Consider the following 6,282-nt stretch of genomic DNA (forward strand, 5'->3'; position numbering starts at 1 on the left):
AACCAGGACACATTGTCTCCCCCTGTTTCACTGCAGAGAGGAAGTGAGTGAGAATCTGGGTCAGAGTTTGGTTGTTTGTCAAGGCTAGTCCACTGCAGTAAGCAAAACTCATATGTGTTTTGACCATACTGAAATCATTACACGTCACTCAGGATTTGTGGAGATGCATTTTTTTTTTATCTATCCACTCCGGAGTTCAGGTTTCTTTCACCGTTATGTAGAAATCCAAAATCATCAAAGGGAAAATGGTCCTCACTCTTCAGACATCAGGGATAGCACAGATCTCTCCATGATGAAGGGAGATAATTTATGATATTCAAATAGGAAATTGAGTTCCAGAAATTTCACTTTAAGGTGTGTGATTATTAAAGATAAGACAATTATCTTAATAGCAGGTTTAAATAGTGTAATATTTTTTATGGTCTAGAATGAGGAGTCTGAAATCTGAAGACTGACTGGTACAGAGAACCCAGTAGCACCACTACAAAATAGTTTACAAAACAAATTCCTACAACTCTTCTTTGTGATGCTTAATTATTCAGTCATGTATCTGATTTTTCAGCAATGGCTTAGTTTCTATAATTGTTTTCTAAAAATTTAAATAAACTTTTGGAGTTTTGCTGTTCGAACTGTATTGTTGCAGCCAATTTTGCTCTATTAAAAATGCTAAATGAGAAAAGCTGGATTAAGCCGTGCAGATACATTCTATAGCGTTTGCTGATCAGTTTAGATTTATTGTGTGAGTTAACAACAGATACATCACAGCACACAGGGGACACTTTAAAGAATCATTATTATTGCTTTTTATTGGTGTGGATTTTTTTGCAGTGTAATGTACTGCACAGTAGAGTAATCGCTTTCAAAAGAACAATAAGTATCACACGCCAGTGAGGGTGTTTTATCGAAAAATATGTTGTCTAAAATTAGCAGGCAGTGATATATTTTTCCTCTAGGTTCACTTAGCTATTTTAGTTTTATCTCATTTTATACTTTTTATGCTTGAAGAAATCTTCTGTATTAACTTTGCTACTTGAACAGGGTCAGGTCATAAACTCAGGTAGATTTATTACTTCTTTCTCCATTACGTTTATCTGGCTTTTGTTACAGTGAAGAGCAAATATACACAAATATCTCATTACCATACTTCCAAGAGGTGCATATACATAAAATGGAACTTTTATCATATAATCAAATAAATATGGTGCAATTTAAAAAGCATTTAAGCATTTCAGCAGGAACACACTAGTTTAAGATGGAGTGTTGTACCCCACGGCTGTGTAAGTGGCTTATGGAGAGCTTAAGTAATACTAGTTCCTCATAACCAATAGCATAGAGAGGAAAAGGATGACTTGCATCATAGTCTGCTGATTTTAACTTCCCAAACCAAAATAGCATGTGCCAGTTGGATCAATTGGGAAGAAGACTAAGGTTGAAGTCATCCACAGCAGTTCCTCTTTAACTGCTTTGTTAAGACCACCTCAGAATATGGTTAGTACCTAAAAGTATTTATTGACTATTTTGAATCATTACTTGAACAAAAGTAAAAAGCTTAACATACCATAACATAAAGAACTTGAACAATACAAAATTTCATCTGATAGTATTATCAATACAATTATTTGACAAAAACTAGATTGTTAGTACTGAGAAGGATGACATGCCAATGAGTTTGTGTGTTGTTTAGTATTATATTAAAATGCCTAATATTATTATGATGAGTATTACCTAATGAAACTTGACATGGTATTACTCACATAATGGTCCTCCACCACTGCTTACCAGCTGTAAATTCAGCTCCTTAATTCCTTCCTATATGTCAGAGGATGCTTCCTACAGACTCAACAAACTATGAAAGAGTTCATATCTTTAATTTAATGAATCGTAGAATTCTGTCTTTTGATTGGTCTTATTAACTGATTTCTTTACTCATTATTTGGAAATATTTTATCCTGAAATGCAAGAGCTTTTGAATGTAGATATTCCTATTTTTATTTTCATCACTCATTGGATTTGTAAATATTTAAGGAAAATCAAAGGGATTCAAATTCAAAAGATAATAAATGCTAAATTATGGTAGAACAATCTGTTTCTTTGGCAGCAAACACACCAGAGAAGCAGCAGAAATTAGAAGCAGGAATGACAAAAGAAACACAGAGATGATGTAAGTTAGTAAGAGTTTTCTTTTTTTTAATATTAAAACTTAAGACAATTACAAACCTAAATAGAATTTTTAAATAGCCAGTTCCACTTTGAAAAGAAAAGAGAAAGGTACCAAAAGAAAATGAAAATAAAATGACAGGAAAAACCAGTTCAGTGTTGTCTGGCATCCTGTGTTCAAGTTTCAGTATCCTCCATGTGCCCAGCTTGCTGGTGGGGTTTGAGAGAACATCAAGGCCAATGCAAGAAAGAGCTAAAAGTCAAAAACTGTCTGAAGGGGAAAAAAAATAGAACCTACAAGTGTTTCACCAATAATACTTTCTGTTAAAAATTATTCACAACAGCTCAAAAATGCATAAAGAGCTAGGAGAAAATGGAAACATTATTTTTCAGGTCATCATTTCTAATACTAGATGCAACACAAAAGTTTATTTTATGAAGGCAAACATGCTTCTTCACATACTGAGGTCAACATCTTTGGAAATTTTCTGGAAGCAACAGAAACATATTTTTACTTTTCCTTGAATGACAGCTACCTGAAGAGGATGGTGCTCACCATCGCATTTTTCAGAAATGCACTAATCCTTCATATACTCAAATGTATGCTTCAGTTGATAACAACTCTAACATACAGTATGCTAGAAATCCCCCAGAAAACAGTTTAAAAGTTTACTAGTAACTTTAATTTCTTAGTTTGCCTAAAAAAAAATATCAGGGAAACCTAAATCCCAACTTATAATAATAAAACAACAGTTCAGGATACATAAAAGAAAAAATATAATTAATGTGCTTAAGCTGAAACAGTCATAAACTTTTACTGGCAAATATTGTGGCAGAATTAAGTTCAAAGATGAAACAATTAAATGGATTCTTGCTTGTTTTTCCAGTTTTCCATAAGCATTTTTATTTTTTTTGTCCTGATTGGTTTTATAAAGTATTTTAAGACACTTTGACAACTACAGTGAAAAGTTTAAACATCCGCTAGATTGATTGCTTCAGTAACTATTGTGACTGAGGTCATCATTTCACAAGTAGAACTATGAATCAATGAAACAGGCTAAGACTCTTCCATTTTTAAAAATTATTTTTGGGGGCTTCCTCAAATCTTTTTATTTCTCTCACGCAAGTAAAAGTTCTTGCAGTGAATAAGTTTAGGACTATTATATTACATCCATTTAATTTAAAGTTTTCTGAATGGTCTTAAAGAAACCAGGAATTTAAGAGCTACTTTTTTTCTGTTTAGCTTAAGCCATTTCCCCAATTCATTTAAGTCAAGATCAAACTATGTAAGTAGCAATAAAAGTGTCTTCACCTATTTTTTAGGATTTAAATAGGCACAGAATTTGTACTTTAAATTCAGTTGTTAACTCTCACTAAAAAATAAGAGGATAACTGTATTATAGCAAATCATTAATGACAGTTAATTTAGAAAAACAGTAATACGGAATTTTTTCATTTCACTATACATAGGCTGAAAAGTAGATAAATATATTACAGAATACATATTGATTTTGTATGCTCAAGTATCCTAATGTGGAAGTATTTGAATAGATATGTTATCTAATGCAAATAAATCTTATTTGTACATGGCTAGAATAACAAAGAAACCTCATAAGAAAGAGAACTCTTGCTTTCTCTAAACCCAGAAATTGGTACGATTAAGCAGAAAGATTTCCTATAATGCTACTGATAGCTATGACTGGTGGTTCATAACAAAATAAATACACCATCTTACTCTATTTGTGCATGTTATCTGATACAAAATAATCTGCTTAGACATAAAGTAGTAGGATGTAAAGCAACATGTCATAAATATCAAAATGTATTCCCTCAGACTGAAGCATTTTATAAAATTTTCATAGACAATATACAATCCAAATTATCAGACATGTTCATGGTTTGAGCATCTGCCAAAAGCAGGTATTTTAAATTTTTCAGAGATGCTTCAGATCTGAGGATAATTCAGCACCTACTTTACACTGGAGGTGTTTAAGTAGGTGGGTGTCTGAAGGGATTTTCCTCTCCCAAAAAGTCTGTCAACAGAGCCTACATGGCAAGCTAAGCCTGAATATCTAGTATCTAGAAAGATCAAGTGAAGATGACTATATCTCACTACAGGAGACTCAATGAAGAAAAAGAAAGCATTTATACTACTAATAAAGTGGAATAATGAGAAAGAACACAAAATTACATTATCTTTTATAACTTCCTGAGACAGTCTGACTTCATTAAAACACATACAGGTCTTCTTAGAAGATCTAATTCTTTCTGTAGCCCCAGCTTCTATCCCAAATTAGTGAGTTTCCTTCTTCAGAAATAATGATTTCCAGCAGCTATCAGGAAAAAAACCATATATCTCAAATATGATTTACCTAAAAGAATAGATTCTGGATCATATTTACAAACTTCATTACCTAACTTGTTTTTTACATTTGACATAAGAACACCAGATCATAACAGGGAGTGGGGGAAAGAAGAAAACCACAAGTCTTTTTAAGAATGCATTTTAAAATCTAATTTACTTTGATTCAAATACTAAGCTTGTATGTTGCCATTACCATGTGATTTTATAGAAATACATTTATGGCAGGAATAGGATCAAATGTTTTTTGAGGTACACAACCAAACACAATAGGGACTCAAATGTATAAAATGCAGAAAATTGCAAGGCAACAAATTTCAATATGCATTGAAATGTCATCTTTTTAAAAAATTATTAAATGCCCCTCATGCTATGTATGAATTAAGAGTCTTCAACAAAAGCACTCAGCATGAACAGGTCATAAATTAGACAAAAAGCTGAAAAAAAATCATTTCCATATTCATTGCACAAATTATCTATATTCTTTTGAAGAAAGGAAAAAAACCTTTTTTAAAATGACCCACTAATACAATGGAAATCACTTCATTACAGATGCAGGACTACAAAAACATCATATTACTAAAATTTCCTGTGATTATCTTTCCTACAGGAGTGGGAAGGATTAAGCAAGTGGAAGAAAATCAAGAATAATACTGAAAGGGGGGAAAAAGATTACTGTTTGAAAAATTCAAATAGCTCAGATTTCTTTTTCAGCTCTGTGAGTGTGTGAATAACACTGGAAGTAGCACAGCCAGAGAGTTTGTGTAAGGTTATTCTCCAAGGGTTAGACTGAACTTGTGTTCTGCAAAATCATCAAAAAAAAGTGTTCTTTTCAAAGTTTAACATGTGAAATCAATCTATCTATCTATCTATCTATCTATCTATCTATCTATCTATCTATCTATCTATCTATTTGGAGGCTGAGACAAGTGAGCTCTGGTTGGCAAGATGTGCATTTTCTAAGTTCAGAACAACTCTGAGACATAGAACACAGCAATAATTATGCAAGCTCATAAACTGCATGGGGTTTTTAGTCATGAGTGATTAAAAAGCAAGTTAAATGAGGGGCACATATGAGAGTGTTTTATTTAGAATTTCAAGAAGGCTGTGGAGTTTTACTTTATATAGCAATTTGTTGGAATTTGCTCTGTTCTCCTTCAACTCATTAGCTGGGATACCCAGGCTGCGTTTTAATTGTGATCTCTTGCTAGGTGGTGACCAGCTGAATTAGATGAATGCCCTTCATCTGGAAGATATGTTTTGATTTTCGCTGTACCTCGGTAGATGTTATTCAGCACTGCTACTGAGCTTCATGGGGATGCTGTGGTCAGCAGAAACCTAGCATAACATTTCAACCCTTGGAGATATAGCAACCAGTAGGAACTAAAGGGGCATTGTGCAGGGAGGCCTCAATAGAAGAGAAAGTGGTTTTGGGGGATTTCACAGATCTTAGCCTGACAAATTTACCTAGGCTGCAAAGGAGACATATCATTCAGGATAAGGACCATGCCTGATAAAATATATTCTATCATGTAGAAAGAAAACTTACTTGCTTGGCCTCGGAAAACTTATATTGTGACTAAAAGAAGAGAAATAATTGAGAAACTGTGTTCATTTTGACCAGTTAACTTGGAGGAGATAAAACTGATCACAAATATAATTGGTTTCATCAGTGACCGGAATTTGACCAGAAAATTATTTTACTCTATAAATTTTCCAGTCCTGTTGTTTTGGGTTTTTTTCCCCACTTAACAACCTTGATA

Source organism: Strix aluco, chromosome 5, assembly GCF_031877795.1.
Source record: "Strix aluco isolate bStrAlu1 chromosome 5, bStrAlu1.hap1, whole genome shotgun sequence".
NCBI classification, from domain to species: Eukaryota; Metazoa; Chordata; class Aves; order Strigiformes; family Strigidae; genus Strix; species Strix aluco.